The sequence below is a fragment of the Heteronotia binoei genome, chromosome 21 (genome assembly GCF_032191835.1).
Source record: "Heteronotia binoei isolate CCM8104 ecotype False Entrance Well chromosome 21, APGP_CSIRO_Hbin_v1, whole genome shotgun sequence".
In the NCBI taxonomy this organism is placed as follows: domain Eukaryota; kingdom Metazoa; phylum Chordata; class Lepidosauria; order Squamata; family Gekkonidae; genus Heteronotia; species Heteronotia binoei.
Window position 1 is genome coordinate 80,664,091 of NC_083243.1, and position 13,199 is coordinate 80,677,289.

Below are 13,199 nucleotides of genomic sequence, written 5' to 3' on the forward strand. Positions count from 1 at the left end.
TGTAGGCTATGTTACTAGATCCTTGAAGCCAGTCAGTACATTTTCTGTCTAGAGCTCTGAGGAGCTCTGGAATTTGGGTGGCTGTAGGCAGCAGTAGCTCAACAATATTCTGCCCTTCAAAGTGGAGGCTGAGGAGTGGATCTGCCTTCCTCTCAGGCAGATAGTCCCAGCTCCCATTCTTGGTCCTTGGTCCTGGACACCTGCAGGCACACCTCTCCTTCTACGCTTTGCTGCAACAGCTTTGCTCATCTGGACAAAGCCTACTGAAGGTGCCACCCTGCTAATAAATAAGACTGGCAGCTGCACACATTCTCGGAAGAGGTCAGGAAGGCTTAGGATTGCCAGACTCTCACCAGTGGTGGGGGAAAACCCCACTTTAGCTGGCAGGGGAAAATCCAACTGGCATGAAAGGGGATGTAATGACATCACCTGAAAATTACATCATCACATAGCCAATGTTAGGGGTATTTTTTTTTGCAAAACTCAATAGTAAAATTGGCTATAAGCCATTGAGTTTTGGCCAAAAACTAGAGCATCACCTCCTGACGTTGGTGATGTGCTGATGTCATTTCTAAAGAGTGCGCAGGAGAACCTCTCAAAGAGGACCAATGGCCACCCACCCCACCCCCCACAGCCAGCTCCCAGGTAAGACCTGGCAACTCTAGAAAGGCTCCAATACATCTTTAATTCTGCAGAATATTCAAAACAGAAATGTTCAGGAGAGCATTTTTTAAAATAAGATTACAACTGAAATAGAGTGAAACAGTTTGAGAGAGTACTTTTATAAGGGAACAGGATTGTAGTCTACTGCAGTGTGTGTTGTAGGTATCATTTTGCTTTTATTGCATTGTCCTCTGCCTTTGTAATCCACTTTCTGCATTGTTTATGATATATGTTGTCCTAGTTCATTGTTAACATTGTTTTCTGATTCTGTAATCCTAATCACATTAAATTGTTCATTGGATGCCTTGTGCTGCTTGATTGCATTGTTTTTTATATGCTGTAATCCACCTTGAGTCTCAGCAAGAAAGGTGTGCTATAAAGTGAACACAACAATAGATAGAAAACTGAAGGGCTCTTTTCTTTCATTAGCTAGCTAAAGGCGCATGAGAGGGGCTCACCTTCTGTCCTTAAAAAGGGCTTCCAACCCCCTGGAATTCTTTCACTGATTTCCAGTGGGCCCTGGTTCCTGTTTGGGAAATCTTGCTGTAGTAACTGTGAAATGAACAATAATGTTGTTCTTAAGGTCACAGTTTTATTCAGGCTTACTAGGAATTGGTATGGGTTTCACTGACCTCAGTGAATAAACAAGGCTAGGATCATGCTGCATGTAAAACAGAAGCTAGGGGAAAAGCAGGATGCTTTAGAAAACAGAGCCCCCCCTGCAAATAATCTTTGTCTTCTGGGTATTAAAGAATGCTCGAAGGTATAGTTATGTGTATTGTATAAGTTAGTCTGAATATTCAAGCTGACAACTTCCAGTGGATTCTGAGAGGGCATACTGTATGCCCGTTACTAGGAGACAAGAATTTGAAAATTCCAGGCCCCTTGTATTCAAATGACTGAAATTTAATAATGAAGCAAAATTACTAAGTGCTGCCAATAATGCTGGAACTGTTATTTACAAAGGAACTGTTATTTACAAAGAAACTACTGCTGACCTCAGCAAAATTGAATAAGGAAACCGCTGCATTTTTTTTGTATTTTGTGTGTGTGTGTGTGCACACATTGAGTTTGTGTGCACCAGGAAGTCATGGAGACTTCTGGTGACTGACTCCTATTGGGGGCCTGGATGATATTCAGAGAGGTAGCTGAATAAAGCCTGCCCCCCCCCCAACTGTTGCCAGAGTCAACCCAGTTTAGCATAGGAACTCAATTGCGTATTAGGCCACACCCCCTGATGTCACCATTGTTTCACATTGGGCTTTTTTTGTAGAAAAAGCCCAACAGGAATCTTTTACATATTAGGCCACACCCCCTGACACCAAGCCAGCCAGAACTGCGTTCTTGTGTGTTCTTGCTCAAAAAAAGCCCAAGTGATATGAGATTGGGTGAAGAAGCTGCATTCAGATCAGGGTGAAAAAGCTGAATGAGAGCCAGTTTGGATAGTGGTTAAGTGTGTGGACTCTTATCTGGGAGAACTGGGTTTAATTCCCCACTCCTCCACTTGCACCTGCTGGAATGGCCTTGGGTCAGCCATAGTTCTGGCAAAGGTTGTCCTTGAAAGGGCAGCTGCTGTAAGAGTCCTCTCAGCCCCACCCACCTCACAGGGTGTCTGTTGTGGGGGAGGAAAATAAAAGGAGATTGTGAACCGCTCTGAGACTCTGAGATTTGGAGTGGAGGGTAGGATATATAAATCCAATATCATCATTTATTGGGATGAATAATATTTGAATAACAAAATAAAACCTCCATAGTCAGAGAAGTATACCTCTGAGTCAGAGATGCTTGTGAGAAACAATAGCCTGGAACTACCTTTTTGCCCTTTCTGACAGACATGAGGCTGTATGGGTCTCCAGTTTCAAACATCCAATCCCATGCGAAATCCAGAGCAGATTTGAATGCTGCAGCAACATCAAGCCAGCTGTCAAAGAGCTGGAATGTTGAGGGGAGAACAGGTGGATTTCAGTTAAGGCCTGACTCTTGGAGTGAGCAGGTTTGGGAGAGAGCAAATGGGTTAGAGCTGTGGTCTAACCCTTACATGGAGCAGGCAGGGTAGTTTAGAGCCCCTGTGTATAATTGGATCTCATCTGGTTAAAGTCTGTTCTTCAGCAAGGACCACTGGTCTGTTTGTCAAAACTGTGGGAGCCTGACAGAGAAAAGTATCTAAAGGTGAAGTTCATAAATGACTTGTGACTAGGGAAATATTTTTCAGTGGCAAAATGATGCTTAAGTTATCTGTGAAGAAATGGGTTAAATTATACATAAAGTTATCTGATACTGTAACCTGTTAAAGAAGAAAATACTTCTCTCAGCCATGGCTTTAACATTACATTGTTCTGGAGCCTGTCCATTGTACCTGTGACTGTTCAGACATTATAACCAGCTCCAGGAAGAAAAATCAGTCATGACTGCTAGTGTTTTATAATGTCTTAAGAATGTAGCATCCTCAAACAGCCCCCACCCCTGAGTAAAGCATACCTTGCAGTAGCAAAGTCACAATTCAACAGCTAGACTGAAGCTTTAAATACATTTCCCTGCAGTACCTTCGATGAAGTGGACTGAGAAGGTTTATTATAACATGCATAATTCCCCTGAAACTGTCCTACATCTTGCTTGTAATTTTTCCAGACATGGCTGACTTGCTGCCTACTGATAGAATCAGAATTCTTGTCCATATAATGCTTTGGTATGATTCTATAAAGTATATCATACCTCTGTGTACCTGCCCTGTAGAACTCTTCCTATCTTTTAACATTTGCAAATGAAAATAGATACAGTTGATTTTTCATTATTTATTATCATTCATCATAAATGAAATAGATTAGCATAATGGTTTGAAGAATAGTTGATTTTATACCCCATTTTTCTCTTTCTTAAGAAGTTTACAAACACCTTTTCCTCTCCCACAACAGGCACCCTGTGAGGTAAGTGGAGCTGAGAGAGTCCTGAGAGAACTGTGACTGGCCCAAGGTCAACCAGCAGGCTTCATGTGGAAGAGTAGGGAATCAAACTGTCCTCCAAATTAGAACCCACCACTCTTAACCACTACACCAGGCTGACTCTGAGATACAGCTTCTCAAAGATTTAGCTACCTCTTCTCTTAAATACTAAAGACAGATAAGAAACAACAATGGAATTTTATAGTACACATGAATGCACACAGGAAGCTGCATTATACTGAATCAGACCATTGGTCCATCAAGGTCAGAATTGTCTACTCAGCAGCTCTCCAGGGTTTCAGGTAGAGGACTTTCACATAATTTACTGCCTGGTACTTCTAGTTTTCAAAAAGTTTTATTAGTTTCAGAAAAAGAAAGGGATGGGGAATGGAACAAAATTAAAAAACAACAACACAATACATTCCAGTATTATTTTGCATAGGAATACTTTCAAAAAGCTTAATTCTACAATAATTTCTTTACATAAATTATTCCCTATTATTTTGTCTCAACTGCACAGAATCCATTTTCAAATTTTATAGTATAGACCTTTTGTTAAAATTATCTAGTAATTTTGACAATTCCAGTAAAGATAAATTTTATAATATAAAATACAGGAAAAAATAAGAAAAAATAAGTTCACATCAGAGAATCTTAAGAGTCCCAGGCATAGAATTTTATCCAATATTTTCTTGCTTCTTCTTTAGATTTCCCAGCTAACAGCTGGGATAAGAAGTCCAACTCTGCTGTTTCCAGAACTTTTCCCATCAGATCCATTTTTGTGGGGATTTCCTGAGATTTCCATCTCTGCGCCAAAAGGATCCTAGCTGCTGTATTAAAGTGCGCCAACAAGTGTCTCATCTCTTTGGAATAATCTTCAGGGAATATATTCAATAAAAATCATTCTGGTTTGAAATGAATCTGCGTCTTCATGATCTTCTGTAGCATTTCATGCACCATTTTCCAATAGTCTTTCACAATCTCACATGTCCACCACATATTGTAAAAGGAACCAATCTGTTTAGTACATTTCCAACACTTGTTGGACATATTAGTATAAATTTTACAGAGTTTCTGTGGGATCAGGTACCATCTATAAAACATCTTATATAGATTTTCTTTGAAAGTTACTGACCTAGTTAATTTAACATTAAGTTTCCACAGTCTCTCCCAGTCTTCTAATGGAATATTGTAGCCAAAGTTTTTTGCCCATTCAACCATACAGTCCTTTACAACTTCATCTTGTGTCTTCATTTGAAGTAGATATGCATATAATTTAGAGATTAACTTTTCTTGTGGGCCCAACAAAATTTTGTCAAATACATATTGCTCTGTATTAAAACCTGTCACCTTATCTTTGATATATCTAGATTCAATTTGCATTCTCAACCACCAATTCATTTTAATATCCACATTTTCCAATTCTTCTTTGGTTTTCAGTTGATTATCTTTTCCCAACAAGTCGTCATATCTATAATTCTGCTTTGGTTTTAGTAGGTTTGGATGAGTAAATGCTTCTACTGGAGAAACTCATCTTGGAATTTTTTGATAAATTTTCATCTTTAACCATGACCATGTATGATACAAAGATTTTCGAAACCAATGATTTTAAAATAGGAGTGGCCTTCAAGTCTTTGATACCACAAATATGCATGCCATCCCATGGTCAAATCATGTCCTTCTAATAGCATTTGTCTCTTGTCATTCAGAAGCACCCAGTCTCTTACCCATAAAAGTGCAGATGCTTTATAATATAACTGCCAATCTGGCAGGCCCATGCCCGCTCTTAATTTAGAATCCTGCAATGTCTTTAGTTTGATTCCAGGTTTTTTGCCTTGCCAAACGTATTTAGCAACCATCCTGTTCAGTTCTTGAAAAAATCCACTATTTAAAAATATTGGAATAGCTTGAAACAGGAATAAAAATCTTGGTAGAATATTCATCTTTATTATGGCTATTCTTCCCATTAAAGATAAATTTAAATCATGCCATTTTTCCAAATCTTTTTTAATTTCTTTGAGTAGTTTATCATAGTTATCTGCTTTTAGGTTGCTGGATCTATTTGAAATAACCACACCTAAATATTTAATTTTTTTTCATTAAAAAATCCTAATTTCTACTGGAAGGATTTAATTTGTTCCATCGTCATATTCTTTGTCAAAAATTTTGTATTATAATAATTAATCTTTAATCCTACATGATGGTCAAATTGTTTGATCTTGTTTATAAGGCAGTCAATTGAATCCATTGTTTGTTCTAATATAAAGACTAAATCATCAGCAAAGGCTGTAAGTTTTTATTGTTCTTCTTTTATCACAGCTCCCTTTATATTTGGATCTTCCCTTATTTGCTTATTCAACATCTCTAAAGATAAGATGAAAAGAAGAGGTGAAATGGACAGCCTTGTCTTGTACCTTTTTGAATTTTAATAACATCTGTTAGTTCGCCATTCACTGTCACCTTTGCATTTTGTGAACAGTATATTGATTCTACAACTCTCAAAAATTTTTCACCACACTCCATGCCTTTCAATTGTTGTAACATAAAGTGCCAACGAACATTATCAAATGCTTTCTCAGCATCTAGACAAATTAAGGCCAGTTGCTTCTCTGGATGACTCACATAATATTCCAAGATGTTACAAACTGTTCTGACATTGTCTTTCAAATATCTTTTAGGAAGGAATCCTGCTTGATCATAGTGTATTATAGATTATAACACTTTCTTCAGATATTGCACCAATATTGCAGCAAAGATTTTATAATCCACATTTAAAAGGGAAATTGGTCAATAATTTTAATATCTTTCGAATCATTATTTTCTTTGGGAACAAAGATATTGTGGCTTCTTGCCATGAAGCTGGTATTTGACCTTCATCTTGAATCTTTTTAATGAGACGTTTGAATGGTAAAAGCAAAGAGTCTTCATAAGCTTTATAGAATTGTAAAGTTTTGCCATTGAGATGTTATTGCCTCTCCAAGTTCCCTTATTGTTATTGGCCCACTTAAAATTTTTTGTTGTTCCTCTGTAAATTTGTTAAGGTTATTTTGATTAATATATTCTTCTCTGTTTCTGAACTTGCTTCTCTTCATATAATTTTTTATAAAACTGCTCCACAATTTGACTTATTTTTTGCTTTTGCTTTTTCTCTTTATTGCTCTCATCTTTCAGTGTCGTAATTATTCTTTTGGCCTTCTCTTTTCTCATCCTATAAGCCAACCACCTTCCAGGCTTGTTGACATGTTCAAAAAATTTTTGTCTAGCATACCTCAGTTTAATCGCCATTTCTTCCATAAGAATTAAATTCCATTTATGTTGCATTTCTTTCACCTTTTTTTGGAATTCACATTTTGTTGGTTGTTTTTTTAAGATTCTTTTCCGCTTCTCCGGCTTGTAATATTAAATTTTGGAAGTTTTCAGTTCTCTCTTTCTTTTTCTTGCTATTATATCTCATTGCAAGGCCCCTATAATAAGCTTTAGCAGTGTCCCAAACTACTTGCATCTTTACTTCTTGTGTTATATTCTTTTTTAAAAAGTATTCCATTTCAGCCTTGGATTCTTTAAGAAAATCTTTATCTTTCAAAACTGAAGTATTTAAATTCCATAATTTTCACTTCTGTAAACCATTTAGCTTTATCATTACAGGGCTATGATCTGAGACAACTCTTGTTTGAATTTCTACATCAGCTAGATCTTTAATCAGACTTGCCGAGAGCCAACACATGTCAATTCTTGACCAGGTCTGGTGATTGGAAGAATAGTAAGTAAAATCTTTAGAGGTGGGATATCTTGTTCTCCATACATCTACCAGATCCATTTCTTCTGCTAATTTCCAAAAACTTACTGGTAACTGAAGACTTTTACTTTTCATCTGTTTGTGCATTTTTTTATCCAGTTGTCTATCTGGGACTGCATTAAAGTCTCCTATTAAACAATATTCTTCATATTCCAAATTTGATAATTTAAGATGCAGGTCTTTGAAAAATTTCTCTTGGTGATCATTTGGGGCATAAATATTTGCAAGTAAAATTTTTTTATTGTCCACTGTGATTTCCACCAATAAAATTCTTCCATCTTCAGAGCAAATTGCAATTGTGGATTAAATTTATCTTTGATATATGTTGCCACACCCCGTTTCTTCTTATACTTGTCTGTTGCTGTGAATAAATTACCCAATTTTTTTATTTTCAAAAAGTGCTGGTCTTTCGTTAGAATATGAGTTTCTTGTAAACAAGTTATATCCATTTCCAATTTTGCCAAATATCTAACTGTCTTCCTCCTTTTAACAGGAGAATTAAGTCCATTCACATTAACTGAAACTATTGAAGTCATTATGGATTTGGATTATCATTTTCTTTCTTATCCTTTTTGAGATGTTGCCTTGTATGGTATCTGCATGGTTCATTTGGATTTTCTTCCCCAGAGCCTTCTCCCTCTTCCTCCTTCTTTTTTTTTTACCTTCTTTCTCCTTCATTCTTTCAAAAAATTTCTGAGCTTTAAAGATGGAATTAATCCTGTATCTGTTCTCCTGATATGTAAAAAGAAGGCCCTATGGCATTAGCCACATATACGGTATTTCTCTTCTTTGCAAAAAGTCTGTTAAGTTTTGGTATTCTCTCCTCTTTTGTCTCACAGGCCAGGGGACCTCTCTCAAGATTTTCACCATGTTTCCAGCTATCATCATCGGTCTATCTCTTACTTGTTTTAAAATATCATCTTTGGTCCTCTTTCTTGTGAATCTCAAATGAACTTCACTGGGCAGTTTGTTTCATCTTGTATAGCTCGAAGGTACCCGTCTAACTTGGTCAAATTCTTCTTCCATCCTCTCAGGAGTCACCTGCAAAATTTCAGCCAAGGCTTGGGACCTTCTGCATCCCAAGCAGTTCTTCTGCCTCTGAGCCACAGCCCCTCCCCACATTTTCAAAATAAAGGATACCAATAGGAACAGTGATAACTTTTAACTGGGACATCCTTGGTTGGCTTCCATCAACCTGGAATTAAAAAAAAAAGTCCTGCCCCTTTAACAGAAGCTTAATGTGTAGGAATGGGCAGGTGAAGCTTTTTATGGCATAGAGGCAAATAACATCCCATTAAGTCTCTATTAAAGGAACAGGACATTTTTTCCTAGGTTGTTGGCAACCCTTGTGTCTGATAGTAAAGTCTAATGATCTGTTCTGTTTCCAAACCCTGCAACTCACCATTAACCACAATCTATTACAAGGATCTGAGTTTGAATTCTCCCCCATATCCGTTCTCTCTCCCCAAAATTCTTTTTAAGAAAATAAGAAGAACCGTGCTGGATCAGGCCAGTGGTCCATCTAGTCCAGCATCTGGTTTCACAACCATTTCCCTCTGGTGGTCCAACAACAGGGCACAGAAGCCAAGGCCTTGCCCTGTTGTTGCCTCCTGACACTGGTATTCAGAGGTTTACTGCCTCTGAATGTGGAGGTTCCCTTTAGTTACCAGGGATAGTAGCCACTGATAGACCTATCCTTCATGAATCTGTCTATGTCTGTAGTCATTATTACATCCTCTGACAGCGAATTCCATATTTTAATCACTGGCTGTGTAAAGAAGTATTTCCTTTGGTCTGTTCTGAATCTACTGCCCATCAGCTTTCACCTTTCTCATCTGTAAACTTGACCACTACAGTACTCATCCTTAGCTCCAGAACATTCTTGAGTAAATTAAATAGTACCAGCCCCAATACAAATCCTCATGGGATCCCACTGCTTACTTCCCTCCATTGTGAGAACTGTTGATTTATCCTATTCTTTGTTTCCTCTAATTTAACCAATTTTTAATCCATAAATGGACCTCCTGTCTTTCACTTCCTTTATCATTTATCTTTCAAACCAATGGCAAACAAAGCTAAAAAGACAAAATAAAATTAGTGTTGTGTCCTACCCTGATGAATGGAGACCATTGTCCCCCCCCCAAAAAAACAGCAACAGCTTTCCTTAGATCTAATTCTAAGTACTAATACTTTTATACAAGTATGCCTTACAAGTTCCCTCTCAGGACATATTAAGTTAAAACAATTACCCTCAGAGAGAGATCTTGTCTTGTCAAGAATTATTTTTTTATATCTTATGTCATCACTTTAAGACATCTGGAGAATTATGTTAGATTGGAGTAGGCAGCACTTTTGGCTTAAGTGCTGAAATAAATGCTTGTAAAGCTGTTGGTGTGCTGTCTGTAGAGGTGGTCACAAGCACAGAAAGCTTTAAGAGGGGTTAGGCAGATTTATGGAGTCCATCAATAGCTATTAGCCATGGTGAGTAAAGCAAACCTCCACGTTCAAAGGCAGCCAAACCCGGTGCTAGGATCAGGGAAAGACTTTTGTCTCTATGCCTTGTTTGTTGGCCTTTGGGCAACTGGTCGGCTACTTTATGAATGTTGGACTAGATGGACCACTGGTCTGATGATGTTATGGCAACAGTGGTGGCTGGAAATAGGAGGGTTGTACTTGGCTAGACAACCTAGGAGCAAGCCAGCCCCTTAGAGATGCAACTAGTGTAAGGTCCCCAATGTGCTGCCCATGTGCTCCATATAGGGTTGCCTGCTCTGGATTGGCAGCTGTACTGTTCCAGGAAGTGATGAGGGGTGTAAGAACATAGGAAGAGCCCTGATGGATCAGACCAGTGGTCCATCTAGCCCAGCATCCTGTCTCACACAGTGGCCAGCCAGTTTCTTTGGAGAGTCAACAACAAGGCATAGAGGCCAAAGCCTTCTCCTGATGTTATCTCTTGGCTCTGTGATTCAGAGTTTTAATGCGTCTGTATGTGGAGGTTCTCTTCAGTCACCATGGCTAGTAGCCATTGATAGACTTCTCCTCCATGAATCTCTCTAATCCCCCTTAAAAGCTGTTTATTCCTGTTGCCATCACTACATTCTCTGCCAGTGAATTCCACATTTTAATCACCCTCTGTATAGAGTAGTATTTCCTTTTGTCGGTCCTAAAGCCAGGCTCGTCGACTTCTCTCATGCTTCTGGTTTCTGTGGTGTTGTCAGCTGATAGTTTTCTATACCAAATCTTAAAATGTGCAATGGCTAGGGTTGCCAGCCCAGGGTTGGGAATTATCTGGAGATTTTGGGGGTGGAGCCTGAGGAGGGCGAGGTTTGGGGAGGGGAGAGTCAATAGGGTATAATGCCATAGAGTCCACCTTCCAAAGTGGCCATTTTCTCCAGGTAAACTGATCTCAGTCACCTGGGGATCAGTTGAAATCCCAGGAGAACTCCAGCCATGGCATGGAGGTTGGCAACCATACCTACCAGGACTTACTGAAAACTGAGGTAGAGCTCATGCTTTACTTTGCCTTTAATAAAACCACCAAAGAATTCAGACTGCATAACAATGGTTTATTTCTTTTGTTTATAGTTCACCTTTGTCATGTAGACTTCATTTGGCTTTTTTCCCATAGAGGATAGGATAGAACATCTATTTTGGAGTTCTGGAACAAAAAAAAGTGCCTAGAAAATGCCCAATGGCTTCAAGCACAAACGACTCTTTCCCCCAGGTCCCTTAAAGCAACAGATCCTGTTTGCCAAACATGGGGGTGTTATTTTTAAATCGACATTCAACAGGTATTTCCCCCCCCTCTGGATGTGATGGGAGCACTTTACCTTCTGCCCATCAGGCAGCAGTTAAAAACACTAGGGTCCTTGCAAGGAAGGGGGGAGGAACCTATCTGGTAGTGTTATTTACTTTATTAATGACATTCGTATCATGCTGAAAGGGTTTCGGGTTTCCCACATGTTAAACCGCATCCAAGGCTACGTTTGCTGGCGCAGAAGTGATGCTCGGTCGAGTTTAGCAAACCGGTTTATATTTTGTCTTGCAAAGATCGTGTGAACTGGCAGCAGCCAAAAGGACCGAATAAAGCACTGTCAGTGATTCGCCCTTGGCTAGAGTTTTGCGGCCAGAGCCCTAATCTCTTTCTCTCTTTAAATCAGGGGGTTGGTTCAATCTCCTCCTCCTCCGTCCTCGCAAGGTAGCTTCCCCCCTCTCTTTCGTTTCGCGTTTTGTTCCACTTCGGCCACCATAGCCTCCGCAGAGGCTGGCTGGCTGGCTGGCTAGGATCTGTCAGTGTGAGTGCTGCGCCAGAAGGAATATACAATCCCAGCAGGCAGCGGCTGGAGCGTGTAAGCGGCAACAGCAAGAGTGGTCGCCAGGCTGGAACTTGGCGAGTGGAAACAGCTGAGTGCGAAGGAAGGGGGGAGAATCCGAGACTCTGCATCGAGCCCTCTGGGGACGGGGTCTGTCTCGCAGTGGCAGTGTCCCCTGCACGGGCACCCCAGCGACTTCCAATCCCTTGGCGGTCAATGTTGCGGAGTGCGGTGTGAAACTGACCAGGGCTGAATGGTAAAGCCAGCCCTTTTCCTATTCTCTCTCCTCGCTTCTGTCCCCCCCTCCCCCCGCCGCTCGCTTTGCAAGCGTTTTTTGAAAAACCTGCAGGAGGAACTCCCGACCTTCCCTGCACTTTAAACCGTCTTCCTCCCTCCCTTTCGTGCAGTCTCTGCGGTCTTGATTCCCGCAAAGCGGCGACATTCCGGGTGGGAAGGGATGAGTAGGAAACTGAGAAGACGCTTTTAAATTATGCAGTGGCTTTCTTCAGGTGGGGGGGGGGCGGGAATCGGTTTCTGGGGGAGAGATATTCTTAAATCTCGTCTTTTTTCTTCCTCTCCGCAAAGCGCCGCTGCCTGTTCACCAAGGTAACAAAGGTTGATGCTTGTAGTGGTTTCCTTTTAAAATTACGTTTATTTGGCATATTGTAGACAACTCTCTTGACGGGTTGAATTGCACTCCACCGCGGATTTCTAGGACTTCATTTGTGCAAAACCTGCCGAGAGGGTTTATGAACTTGCGGATTCAGGCGTTTCTCGGCTTTTTTCACTTGTAGGCAGTTAAAAAAAATCATTCACTTTTGGTGGAAATTTGGGGAAAATTTTCTCTCAGACGTCAAAGGTGTGTGAAAGGTTTTGGACCTGTAACATTTAACAATACTGGCTGGTCATTATATTTCTCTGAATAAATAATGAATGGGAGTAGGATCTTTAAAATAGTATTTAGATATGATTTTAATTTAGAAAATGTCCAGTACATTAAAGTATGGACAAAATGCGTACTGGTTGATCTTAGAACTGTCAGAAGTGTTCCTTGTTTACTACTTGTCTATGCATCTGACTTCTGTTTCTTTTGTAATTTAAATACCACAATCATGCGTTATTTATTGTTACTCCACAATAAGCAGGGAACAGTGCTTTTCTTGGAAACTTGACACTGATTCTGCTATGAGACAAATCTCTACTGACTATGCCTTGTACAAGGTTCTTAAGTCAAGATCAGACCATTGTTATTATTTGCTTATGGAAAGGAATGGGCCAGTATTTGAAGTTTAAATCTTGATATCTATAGTGTAAGACATATTGCACATCTTTTTGTAGTTGTGTGATGTAATCACTGTCATCTTGAGCCATAAATTCTCTTCACAAATTATGATGGGAATTCTGGCCTTGATGTATGTTGTCATTCATTCTCCATTAAGGATAAAGTAAAAATGTGCTTGAGGATGTCTGTTGTTGACTCATGTTGTT

General features: G+C 39.6%; 1 protein-coding gene across 2 annotated transcripts in view; it reads left to right on the forward strand.

Moving 5' to 3' along the window:
- Positions 1-11,587: 11,587 nt before the first annotated feature.
- Positions 11,588-13,199, forward strand: part of MAPKBP1 (mitogen-activated protein kinase binding protein 1) — a 216,215-nt gene continuing 214,603 nt past the window's right edge. Inside the window, exon 1 of one of the 2 annotated variants that reach the window (XM_060263107.1) lies at positions 11,588-11,967. The gene's annotated coding sequence lies outside the window, so the exon portion shown is untranslated. Of the gene's footprint in view, positions 11,968-12,245; positions 12,318-13,199 lie in introns of those variants that run through there. The other variant, XM_060263106.1, reaches the window with a different exon arrangement.